We start from the raw sequence: 13286 nt of genomic DNA on the forward strand, positions 1-13286 counted from the left end.
TATGATTCTACTTCCACTCTGGAAACCCGGATATGTGAAAAGGGTATATTGTATTGTCAGGTCGGCATCACGGCTAAAAAAAAGGCCTCTTTCGGTATGTAGGGGAAGCCGTGACCGTTGAGTGCATGAAGAATCCAACATTTCACACTTTTCCAGTTGAAGAAGTACATCGTAGATCACATTTTTTTTTTTTTTTTTTTTGTATTTTCAGTGTAAACATACTCGCAGTACTTACAATACAAAATGGCATAGAATGCAGAAGTGTGTGATTTGGAACACACATACGCTCTTTTGACCGCAAGTCCATACGGACGCACTACAACTGCTTAGTGAAATATTTTTCATAGAATTTTCTCACAAGCTGCATTTTTAAATGCATGTGTTTACAATTATTTCTTTCCTGTTAATTCCATTGTATGGGGCTTAATTCCGCTGTGTTTTTAACTTTTGTTTGCTTTGCTCATTTTGTTGCATCATGCACCTCTGGGCCACTACTATGGTTAGTATTAAGCCAAAGTTTATTTTATGCTGGTAGATACTGTCGATGTATTCTGAAAAGCTTCAGTCTTGATTGTGTTGATTGTGTTGATGTATTCCGAATCCAGTATATATCCATGAATCTGTGGATTTAAGAAATTGGCTATTTATAGTGTTATTATTGACACATTCTATTTTCTGTTCTTGGTGAGAACAGAAGTACCAATGAATAAAGATATGCCCAGGTAAGATGGCACAGGGTGAGCTGTGGTGCAGTACATGTTGTCTCAGATGAAAGCATTTATTCTCATGTTCCCATCTTCTGCTGATAATGACAAAGGGATGTGGGTTGGCCGTGTTCCAGCTCTTAGCCTGGATGTTGGAGATTGGTGGGGGGGGTTCTTTGGGGATGATGTAGAAAGGCATGGAGGCATATGAGAAGAGCTTGTCAGCAGGCTACTGCACACCAGCTCTTGAAAGCGTTCTCGGAAGCGACTGGAGAGCAGGTTGTAGATGATGGGGTTAACAGCTGAGCTGAGGTAGAAGAGCACACCTGAGATTATGTGCACGTATTCAAATATGTTATACATGTGGTCCGTCCAACTCGTGATGAAGCTCCACAAGAGTCGGTCTATATGGAACGGAGCCCAGCAGATGGCAAAGACTAACACCACCACGACTACAGCAGAGAGAGAGAGAGAGAGAGAGAGAGAGAGAGAGAGAGAAAAGAGATCGAGTAAATCAAAGTTACAATTAATTGTGAACGAGAGCTCTCAGATCCAAAGCCTACTCTCCAGGCATCATGCCCAGAATTCCACTGGCACTCTGGTCCATTTAACAGAAGTGTATGACAAAAGAGATGTAAGCTGGTACATTTCTCGACAGATTTGTGGGCAGATGACATGAAATACTTTTGGAAATTTGACAGGCAGTGTGACATGCTATCCACAGTTTTCACAAATGTTAAGAATCCAGCCACAGAATATTTTCGAAAATATTGACTAATTGATTTGTTATTAAATTAAATTTAATGATTATGATGAAATACACTAAAGAGTTAATCCAATATGCAATAGTAGGAATATATGCAGTATTGGGAATGCATCTCGCTGTATTCCCAGTGACAGTAAATGATGGTGATACAGAATGAATAAAGTTAGGCTGGAATATTTCAGTAATTGCCACTCTTCATATAGGAAAACTGAAGCTTTGAGTCATGCAAGCCATGATTCAAATGATGCAAAAATACAGATTATATTCTTTTTATTTATTATTCAGTACAAATGATGGGGCTTTGCCTTTATACAAGTTAATATTCATTCAGTTCTCTCCTACATGCATGCTTTATGAAATCAAGAGGCAATTTTCCCTTTCATGACAGAAAAGCCATCTTTAAGCATGTCTCACACACTCACAATATAAATAAACCACAGAAACGCACTGTGATTAGAGTGCTCTGTGATGAGTCCACCATTCAATTGCAGCTGTTTTGTTTTGTAATTTTATAGACACATGCTCTTTAAAAGCAGAGAAACGTGTATTGCTTTTAGCCCCCATTTATTATGTGGGTTAACTTTATTTTGCAATATATGTGTGTGATTCTTTCCAGAGCAAAGAGCCAAGATATGATGCTAAGCCATGGTGCCATCTGGGGGTGACATGACTGTGGAAATATACAATAATAAAAACTAGTAATATTTTATTCAAATTGGTATTGTTTCTATATTTTATTTCTATTTTCTAAATGTATATACAATTGTTAATATAGCTTTGTGTTTCTAAGACTACAAGTATAAGCTACATACTTGGCGCTGATAGATGGTACTTGGATGATCTCATTTGATCAAAGATACTGTAGTTCTTAGCCTGGAAATTTTGAGAACAACTTACAGGAACAGTTTACCAAAACAAATTTAAATGATAAAATTTAAATTACCTACCCTCAATCAAAATGATTTTCTTTCTTATGCTGAACTCAAGTGTTAAAAACAATGCAAGCCACTATGAATGAGCTTCTCTCATAGCACTCATGAACATGTAATGGACGTCAACATTTTCACCAAAACATTACTTTTCAGGTTGTTTCTCAACAAAACTTATTGTTTGCCTTCAGAAGACTTGGAATATGATGCACAAGCCGTATTGACTACTTCTATGCAAGAGTTAAATTGGGCAGAACTGACTGGATATATACTATATACACATTAATATATATATATATATATATATATATATATATAGTGGCAGTTTGTTTGTCACTTCATTCTACATCCAGTTCAGTTTTGTTGATGCATTCCGTCTTCATTTAGCCAGTGTGCTCACTCAAAAACACCTTTAAAGTTCTTTAAAGTTAATAACATAAGCATTATACTTCCATTACTCCATCTCGGATTCGCCTAGAGTGGCACTGTTTTAACCAGGTGCGGTGCACCATTGCTCCAAGAGGAAATAAATGTTTGGTGGAACAGACTGATCTCACAGTGAAATCGGAAAAAGTAGGTTGACTTTTCTTTAGCTAAAATTGGTCTGTGCTTACCGAAATTCGAAACACTGCACCCAGTGGCCAAGTGTTGTTGGGGGTATGGGGATGTGTGAGCTCCATTTTAAGGGTGTAATGTCCATGGAGGGGCGCCAGAAGCATGTTTTTATTTCTCTAATTTGGAAAGTTGAAAATGTAATTGTGAAGTTTTTCATTTGCTGTTGGAGCGAATGGGAATGCAAAAATAATATTTGCTCTGGTCTTCCATTCACCGCTATAGAAAATGTACCTGCTATAATTTACTTCTGCATTCCAAACCTAGAAATATGACTAAACCAACCTGACTACATTAAGTTACACGAACAAATGTAATTTTTAATGGTTAGATTAATTAGTAATGGCCCCTTAAGATAACAACTGCATGTTACCCCTTATTACAGAGTACATGGCCTAACTAGAGACTTTTACCATAAACATCTGTTCATCACTCACAGTGCATTTTGGTGAACTGCCTCCTCTTTCCACTGTCCAGATGGATTTTCCAGCTGTCATTGCTGCAACTTCTACCCAGCTTGTCCTTCTTCTGCCTCTGTCCCCTGCTCAATGTCAGACCAATCATCAGATACAGTACACTTATCACCATCATGGGGACAAAGTAGAAGAGTACAGTGGTGACTTGGATCACCAAGCTGTACATCCATTTGGGCTTGAGCAAGTTGCAGGTAGCAGACTCCAGAACCCTATCTGGCAGGTAATGGTACTGCAAGCCATGGAGTGACGTGTTTGGGATGGCGCAGAGCAGCGACACAGCCCAAACGCTTCCGATGACCCGCTGAGCGTGCTTGTTTGTTATGGCATAACGGGTTTTGAGTGGGTGAACCACAGCTATGTAGCGCTCCACACTCAGCACCGTCACATTGAGCACAGAGGCAAAACAAACTGTCTCAAATAAAAAGATCTTGAAGCAGCAGATGCTCTCGCCAAAAGGGAAGGGATAGTTCTGCCACAGTTCATAGATCTCCAGTGGCATCCCAAACAACAACACCAGCAGGTCTGAGATGGCTAGGCTAAAGAGGTAAAGGTTTGTGGGTGTCCACATCTTCCTGTCTTTAGTGATCACGGTGCAAGTGAGGAGGTTTCCAACAACCCCTGTGACAAAGATGAGTATGTACGTAAAGGTTACAGGGAAGAAAAAAGGAGACCGTCTGGGGCCCAGAAGCCCAAACAGTACTTCATCCAGGGGCTGAAGGTGACAGTGTCTGCTGTCATTGCCAGTAAAGTTGAATGTAGTGCTGTTGCAGAACATGTAGTCTTGTTCTGATCCGTTTATAGGCTCACAAAGGCAAGTAAGAGCCATTGTAGGATTCCATGGAGTGAAATGCTTAAATCGGGCAGTCTTGAAGTCAGCGCTGCTTCAGAGGCTGCTACCTCTCAGACTGCATATTCAGCATGATGGAGACCTGTGTCAAACATATTAAAGTTGAGCACAATCGAAAGGTAAAGTGTACAATATAAAGCATCTATCAGAGGAGTGGAGGCACATAGAAAGCAGTATGTTTACAGAGATTCCAACTGCATCCTTTTTTCCCCTTGATGATCCCTGATTCATCAACTCATTACAGATTCTAATGTTCCTGAGCAATTAGACACAGTTTGTTTTTTCCTGCCACCAAATCATCTGTAGGATTGTTTCATTCTTTGCTCTTGCAAGAAGAGGACATGTGTACCTGTTTTTATGAATATAACCAATGATATCTGAGTCTACCATCAAAGGATGACAATAACTGCATGACCAGTTACTCTCCATGAGTCAGAATGAGTGACAGCCCAAATGAAAATGCATATTATCTGGATAACCAGGGGCAGCCAATTTAAGGGTATTTGCAACAGAATTAAAGGAATATTCGGGGTTCAATACAAGTAAAGCTCAATCGACAGCATTTGTGGCCTAATGTTGATTACCAAAAATGTTGATTACCACCAAAATATAAAAAATAAAAATAAAATAAAAAAAATCGACATGTTCCTCTTCTTTAAAAACAGCAATACTCACTGTTTCAAAAGTATGTTCACAAGACGTAAACATTATGCATGTAAACATGATTTAACTGTGATCAAATTGCTTATAATCTTTTCTGTGTAAAATTATATCAAATTTGAAAACTTTGTTGCCATGACAACATAACACTGTAAACCCCACTGTAAAAAATAAATAAAATAAAAAATAAAAAAGTTTTAAACAACTTTACAGTTCAAATAACAAACAATTACTTTTTATAGAAGAATTAATGTAAGTGTTTTTATACAGTTATAAGCTTCACATTTCTGCCTTTAAACCCTCCAAAATTGGCTCTATTCATTTATATTGTAAGTGCCTTACTGTAACCAATTTATTTATTTATTTATTTATTTAGGAAGGAAGGGATGAGGCTAAATTATTTTTTGTGGTAATCAGCATTAACCTATGTAGGGGACAGCGGGGCACAACCTAACACATTTTGATTTTGGCTAAATAATTAAAAAAATATTTGAGTTAGATTAATCATGTTTTTTTGTTTTTGTTTTTGTTTACAAGAAACATACACACCTCTGCTACAAATGAAAACTTAAAGTTTGTTTCTAGAACCTACAGTTCTTGTACAATTGCACCAAAAGTGGCAGAAGTGAATATGCTACAAATGCTATGGGCTGAACATGTATTAAACCTGTAATATTCCTTTTATTCAGTTAAAAATGTCTTAAGTGTCAGTTTGTGCCCTGCTCAATATTGAAGATTAGATTTATAAAAACACAATCAATGCAAATATCCTTAAACATTCAATCAAAACTACTGCCATATTTTCGAATAAAATGCAACAGATTGGAGATTGAATTCTGCTTTACAGCTAGGAATTACATGGTTCATTATGTTAACTCATACTTTCAAAAATCTTTGTAAAACTCTTTAGAAAAATCTTTATATATATATATATATATATATATATATATATATATATATATATATATATATATATATATATATATTAACGCATGATATTCATATAAATATTTGTATGCATTAATTAAATGCACACACACAGCTGACTAAACGTGATGAAAGGTTCTTTTAATTCATCACAAAAATGCTATTTCAAAAAATACTTTATGCTTTGAGCCTTCAGTGTTATAAAGTTCTAAAAAATATATATAAAAAAATAATAATAATTAAAAAATGCAGAAATACATGTACCTCTCCAGCGTTCTCCTTGCACACGTATGTTGCACTCCTTAATGATGTTCAGATTTCCGAAATCACGCCGCTATGTTGAAACAATCCTTTTTTTTTTAACAATTACCGTTTGTCGTGCAGCCATAATAAGTCTTTAACAGTCATAACAATGACTGAATTGCTTGGATGATGGATCTTTGCGGTGAAGGCGCACCTAAACACCACCCGGGAGATGAAAAGCTGCCGGGCTTTTATTCTCCTCTGTTTTCGTTACTCAGGGTTTTCGTCCGCAAATCAAACAGATTCGCCTTTGATTGTTTATGCATGTCGCGCTTTAAAGTGGTTTCAAAGCATTAGGAAGCGAAGTGGCAAATTGGTGACGGCAGGATGTGCGCGCTCTTGCACCCAAGTGCGCGCGCGACCGTGTGCTTCTCCAATATCAAGTCCTTTATATTTCAAATGCATTCTCACTTCAGTACACCGCTATTGTTATCTTGAAAACATGTCCCAGTTGTTTCCAATTGAAATTTCTCATATTTACACTGTTAAGATAATACTTGTTTGGACCATTTAAGGTGCTCTCTCGTGCTCAAAATGACTTTCTGCGGATCAAAAATGCATTTGATGAACCTAACCCACTAAGCTATCTTTTTTTCTCCTTGCTTTGCTTGGCTCGGAACAAAATGAACTATGTGTCACACGCAGTCTATTCCCCACACCTTTGGGTCAAACTAATTCACAACCTTCATTGCTTGTATTCATTTCTATTCAGCTAGAAAGCACCTCAGTCATGCTTGCTCTTCTCTTTAAAGGGCAGAGGTGACTTCTGTATTTTGTGTAGGCCTACATATATGTGCATGTGCAGATGTGTGTGTTCACTCACTTAAAAAAAAGGTTCATGTGGTAACATCTAGATTAACTTGTAATTGCATTGGTTTTAAAGGAACTGTAATGGTCCCTGAGGGTCTTCTATTGTTGGCATGTTAGGTATGTCTAGTCAGTGGATACCATTAGGGATCATCTGTAATGGAAACCAGTACAAACCATTAAATCCTAATGGAATATAGCTCAAAACACACTATGCTTGTAATGGTATTTGTAATGGAAACCATTAGAATTTCTATTGTTTTGCTGTTGTTGTTGTTTTTGTTTGTTTGTTTGTTTTTTATCAGGGGTGAAAGTCATTTTTAGGGGTCAGATAACGTGAAATAGTACATTGTGGTAACAACTGCATGCTACCACTTTTAACAGTTGTATGTGTGGGGCTGCATTTAAATATGTGTGCTTGTTTTATGTGTACATTTGCATGGAACAAAATATGAGGAAATTGTTGTTTTGACCATCTTTGACAGCTTTACTGTGCACATGGTTCTGCATGTGCACGTTTACAATGAAAAATGTAATGGATGTAAAAAAGATTAAAGGATACCTTCAGAAGACCCTTTATGACAAGGAGGTGGATGGCAAATCAACATTTGATGCAAATCTTTATGAACTGAAGGACTAGAGTGCTTAATAGCTTTTGAGTTTCTTGATTTTTGCTTAAATGAATGGAAGTTGTTAATACATTCTGCATGTAGTAATTTATACAGCAAAACATCATGCATAAACCTCTCAATGTAATGCTCTGTACACTCTTAAATAACACTGATGGTATAGGCTATAAGTTGTTGTCCTAGGCAACAGGTTAGTAGTTATTATAACTAAACTTAATATTCATGCAACATTAACATAATACAATAGTGCTGGCAGTGCTCTAACCCTGAAACATCTGGAATTAAAATAAATCTAAAGGTTTTCAAAGACCATTTTGAAGCAGTAATTCATGGATCAATTATAGAGTTGGTATAGAGTCCATCATGAGAGGGCAGAGTTTGTGTCTGAGTAAAATGTGAAATTCAATGAGTGCTCACTGAGAGAGAGATAAAGAACTGACACAAAGACACAAATATTTACCTGTCAAGTCAAATTTACTTGATAGATTAAAGGAATGTTCCGGGTTCAATACAGGTTAAACTCAGTCGACGGCATTTGTGGTATAATGTTCATTACCACAAAAATGTATCTTGACTCGTCCCTTCTTTTCTTTAAAAAAAGCAAAAATCTGGGTTACAGTGAGGCACTTACAATGGAAGTGAATGGGGCCAATTTACACTTTACACTTCATGTATTACACTTTACAGCTCATGTATTATTTGAGCTGTAAAGTTGTTTAAATCGTAATTCTTACAGTCATTTTACGATTTGTTGACATCACATCATCATGGTAACGGAGTTGTAAAACTGACTGTAACTTTACATAGAAAAGTTAATTAAGTGATTTTATCACACTAAAATCAAGTTTACTTGAACATCTATTATATCTTCTGGCTATAATTTTAAAAACAGTGAGCATTTTAACATTCAAAAACTGGCCTCCATTCACTTCCATTGTAAGTTCCTCACTGGAACCCAGATTTTTGCTTTTTTTAAAGAAAAGTAGGGACGAGTCAAGATTAATTTATGTGGTAATCAACATTATACCACAAATGCTGTCGATTGAGCTTAACTTGTATTGAACCCGGAATATTCCTTTAATGTTTTAGATATTAGTATAATGAACATGGGATGAGAGTCTATTTAAGCATCAACACTAAATACATTTTTTACTATGGATATTACCAGTCTAGGAAACAAATTGTGTTGAAGAACGTTATGAGAATCACCAAATCTTTTGCTACTTAAAAAGTTTCTTTAAAAAAACAACAAAAAAAAAAACAGATTCAACTATTAAATCTACATGTAGCTAAGACCCAGCTAACAAAAAAAGGTCCCCAGAACGTCCCCTAAATGACCTCTACGAACGTCCCACGAACGTCCATGTGTAGGGTCCTCTTGCCGTCCTCCAGACATTCAAGGGGACGTTCACAGGACGTCCATTCAGGACGTTTAGGGGACGTTCACAGAGGCCATTTAGGGGACGTTCTGAGGACCTTTTTTGTTTGCTGGGACTTTCACTTAATGTCCTTTGAACGTCATTTATTTTTACTTCTCGGCTAACCAAAGAAAAAAGACATATGAGAAACTGTAAGGAACAGAGTACGTTTATTTTATCTTGAACAATTTTAAAGGTTATTTGAACCTTTCTGTGCTCTTTCTGTGTGTGTGTATGTGTGTGTGTGTGTGTCAGGCAAACACGCTTATAGCAGTTGTGTGTGTGTGTGTCTCTGGTTGTCATCTGTGGGGTTATTCGGATGGCATTTCTTCCCGTTGGCTTCTAACCTAAAACAATGAAATGAACACATTCAGTAGTGTTATGATTTGATATGTCTAAAATGTTGTCTTGCAATAAAAGCCCTAACAATCTTTTTAAAGGTGAGGGAGACAAAATTCTGCGTTAAAACTGAAAGCATGCCCTCAAGTCTTTTTTAACCTAATATTTTAATTTGTACTTGTTTATGTCATCATTATTGGCGTGAACAGTTCACTTAAACGTTAAAGTGGGTAAATTTGGACAGTTGTTACCCATTGTGTATATGTGTAAATGCAAACGTCATACTGCTCAATCTCATGAGCTCATAATGTAACTCATAAAGTAGCTTCGTTTCCATGACGAGTTTGTCACACGCATCTCAGATACAGCTATAGAGATCATGTACTCAGCGTATGAAAAATACCCTCTATGTTTTACTGTGACATCAAGTAAGTTGTCTTATGACATATATTGATTGTTTTTTGTTTTTTTTAATGATCTGTGATATCATTGTGATATTATTGTCTGCAGCGTAAAGCGAAAGAAATATTTTGTTAATTACGCGCTACATTTGGAACTCCATTACGGGTTTGATCATCCGGATCAAAGTGGATAAGTTTGCGACGCATGACCCAAAACTATAATAACGACAAACAGATACAAATTATAATATACTGTGTAAAAAGTAGATCTCTTAGTTATGTCTCCACTAAATGTTCACTGATATAAAATGTTGTTTGTGCTGTCTGCCTTTGAATGCAAGTAATTTTGTTTGATTAATATTCCATATTAACCATTTTATAGACTATAATATATGTACAGTGTTTTGCCATCCATCCATCCATCCATAATGCACTCACCTGATTAGCTGGGGCATGTTTTAGGGTCACAGTAATCATTTCCTCCACACTCTGGGATTTTTGGTGTGGGTATGCCTTACTGCAAGCACCTTGATTCAATACAGAGATCACAGTTATTAAAACTAGAACTCAGATTTAGAAAGTTCTATTCCAAAAGCATCAAACATGAATCTTGTTTCCAAAATAGACTATTAGCTGCTATGAATATTTATGTACTGAGTACTATCAACTTTTACATTTAAGCATTTGGCAGACACTTTTATCCAAAGCAACTTACAGTGCCCTTTTTACAGGGACAATCCCCCTGGAGCAACCTGGAGTTAAGTGCTTGCTCAAGGACACAATGGTGGTGGCTGTGGGGATTGAACCAACAACCTTCTGCTTGCATGTTCAGTGCTTTAGTCCACTACGCCACCACCACTCCTTTGTACACACATTTACAATGTACGTTCTAATTTACAACCTATTTACATTTCAAATAATTTTTGAGATCTTGGGGATTGACACAGACACATTATTAGTCATTAGTGGCAAGATTTTAAACTTACGTATGATGACATCATTGATTAGGAGTGCTGAAATGTAAGTTTTCCCTTTGTAACTGTACCGTCCCCATAAGGAGTTATCTCCAATTTATTTCAGCATCCTCCTAATTCCACCTCCCAAGCTGCCTCCACTCTGAAGACACAGATAATGAATCTACAAACAAAAACAATCAGTAATTAAACACAAGAGTAAATGGTTTTTAAATTATTACAGGTTAACAATGACTAGTAATGTTGCTTGTGTAATGGCACATACCATCTTCTTTCGAAAGTCAGGATCTTTCAGCTTATTACACAGCTCTTCTAATTCCTCCACAGTCTTACAAGGCTCCTCTAGCAGCTCTGTAAGATCAGAGACAGAGGTGCTTGGCTGGCTCATTGACTGCTGCATTGTTCCGACCGCTGCTGTGATGTTGTCCTGGATTTGGTCTAGTTTCAGCATGATTCTCCTCTCCAAACTCTCAAATAACTTGTATATTTCTGTCCAGAATTTGTTTTGAAACATCAATGACATTACTAACTACAGCAATGAAAAAATTAACACTGCCATAAGTCAACATAAATCTGTTTGGGAGACAATTAATAAAACTGACTGTAAGATAATTATGATGAAATTAAATAGTTGCCATCTCGAAGAGATTGTGGATCAATCACACTTCCTAAAACAAGTCACTAAAACATTATTTAGATCAATATCTGTATCCATGTGTGTAGTTATCAAAAAGATTAAAACAATTTTTTTAGTGTACCTTGATTCTGCCTGTTGGCAAAAACTGACTGATGTGGCTGCAGTTGTGATGTTGAAGGAGATGGAACTGTAGTCACATCACAAAAAAGAAACACAATCATTAGATTCAAAAATTGATGACTGTAAGACCCATTATTAGTCCAACAGTTGTGCATGCTTGAGCTGTTCAGTTTTTTTACATTTGTTTACAGGCATAAAAATAATGTTATTAGCATATTGTTTAAATCATGTAGCTATACTTTTGAAAACCAGTATAATGTTTATGTAACATTGTAAGTGCCTCATTGAAACACAGAGTTTTGCATTTATATATTATTTTACAGAAAAGGAGAACTGAATTGAAATTAAATTTTGTAGTAATCAACATTATACCACAAATATTGTAGACTGAGTTTAACCTGGAATATTTCTTGAATTCCATGGAAGTATGATTGAAAACATTTAAATGTACTCACAGTAAGGTGCCTCAGGCAACATCACAGTAGATCTTTTTGTTGCTTTTTTCTTGATTGCTCCTCATCTAACTTAGAAAAAAACAGTGAGTAGAAAAATCAGAATAGAATAAACATATGAAAGTAAATCATAGTGACCTTAGAGGCACCATCAGGCTCCTCAGCTGAAAAAAAAAAAAAAAACATTAACAGGGACTTTGAAAGTTTTTTGACATTTCTAAATGTATAGGCCTTCCTAAATTAGGTCATTTTGCACAACATAGAAAGGGGCTTCTCTGTATTCTTTAGATTATCATCTTACATTTTTTTATAATAAAATATTCAACAGCTGAATAGTTTTAAACTTTCTACGTACACTCAGGTGCAATTGTTGTTGATCTTGACCGTTTATTTATTTTCTTCGCTTTCAAACTGGAAATCTCATCTTCAGGGCCAAAAGAAATAGGGCAAGAAATAAGTGTTTGATATCAATTAGAAACAGATGCAAAATGGTCCTGTTCTGAACCATTTATACCCACTGTTTAACCTCATATTTAACAATGAATGCAATGACAGTGACATAATAATGATTTTACCTTGAGATGATTCACTGTCCTCTTGAACTGTAAAACAAAATGAGCATTTAAGGAAAATATATATAGACAACATGCATTTTGGCTTTCCTTGATCATTCCAACTTCATTTGTTTTATATGAATACTTACAGTGTTGTGTCTGTTGTGCCCTTCTGGGCTTGCTGGGCTGGAATTCTTATGCAAGAAACAAACGTTAAAACTGCAATTGTCTTTCAATGTGAAGAACCTTACCTTATTTACAGTGTCAGCATAGATCTGATACCTCTAAATCGTCTTGGTGGGATGATCTTTCGTACACTATTTCCATCAGAGTCCTCAACCTGAGAGGTTTCCAGTGCTTTTTGGGCCGATATCTTGCCATGTTGTAACTGTCTGTTCTCAAAATAGCACAACTTTTGCTTAATATACATTATATAAACTATTTATATTTTAGGAATGGTTGCGGTATTTGTTGAGATTAAAAAGAACCTTGGTATTATTTTGCGTACTTTACCTGTGTCAGAAAATACTCTGACTGCATATTTTGCCCATAGATGTTTGTCTGGAATGGCACATCTTTTGACCATGTTCCCAGCATTTAAATTAGGCCAATGGCAAAACAATATCTTTCAGACAGAAACAAGAATGTTTGTTTAATTTTTTATATGTATGTAGTTGACCTTGTTTAATGTTTATCATTTATGTCTTGTAAAAAAAACATATGGACTAAAT

General features: G+C 36.1%; 1 pseudogene; it reads right to left on the reverse strand.

Moving 5' to 3' along the window:
• Positions 1-844: 844 nt before the first annotated feature.
• LOC127427597 (neuromedin-U receptor 2-like) lies at positions 845-4313 on the reverse strand (annotated as a pseudogene).
• Between the last annotated feature and the right edge of the window lie 8973 nt (positions 4314-13286).

Source organism: Myxocyprinus asiaticus, chromosome 37 (genome assembly GCF_019703515.2).
Source record: "Myxocyprinus asiaticus isolate MX2 ecotype Aquarium Trade chromosome 37, UBuf_Myxa_2, whole genome shotgun sequence".
Lineage (NCBI taxonomy): Eukaryota > Metazoa > Chordata > Actinopteri > Cypriniformes > Catostomidae > Myxocyprinus > Myxocyprinus asiaticus.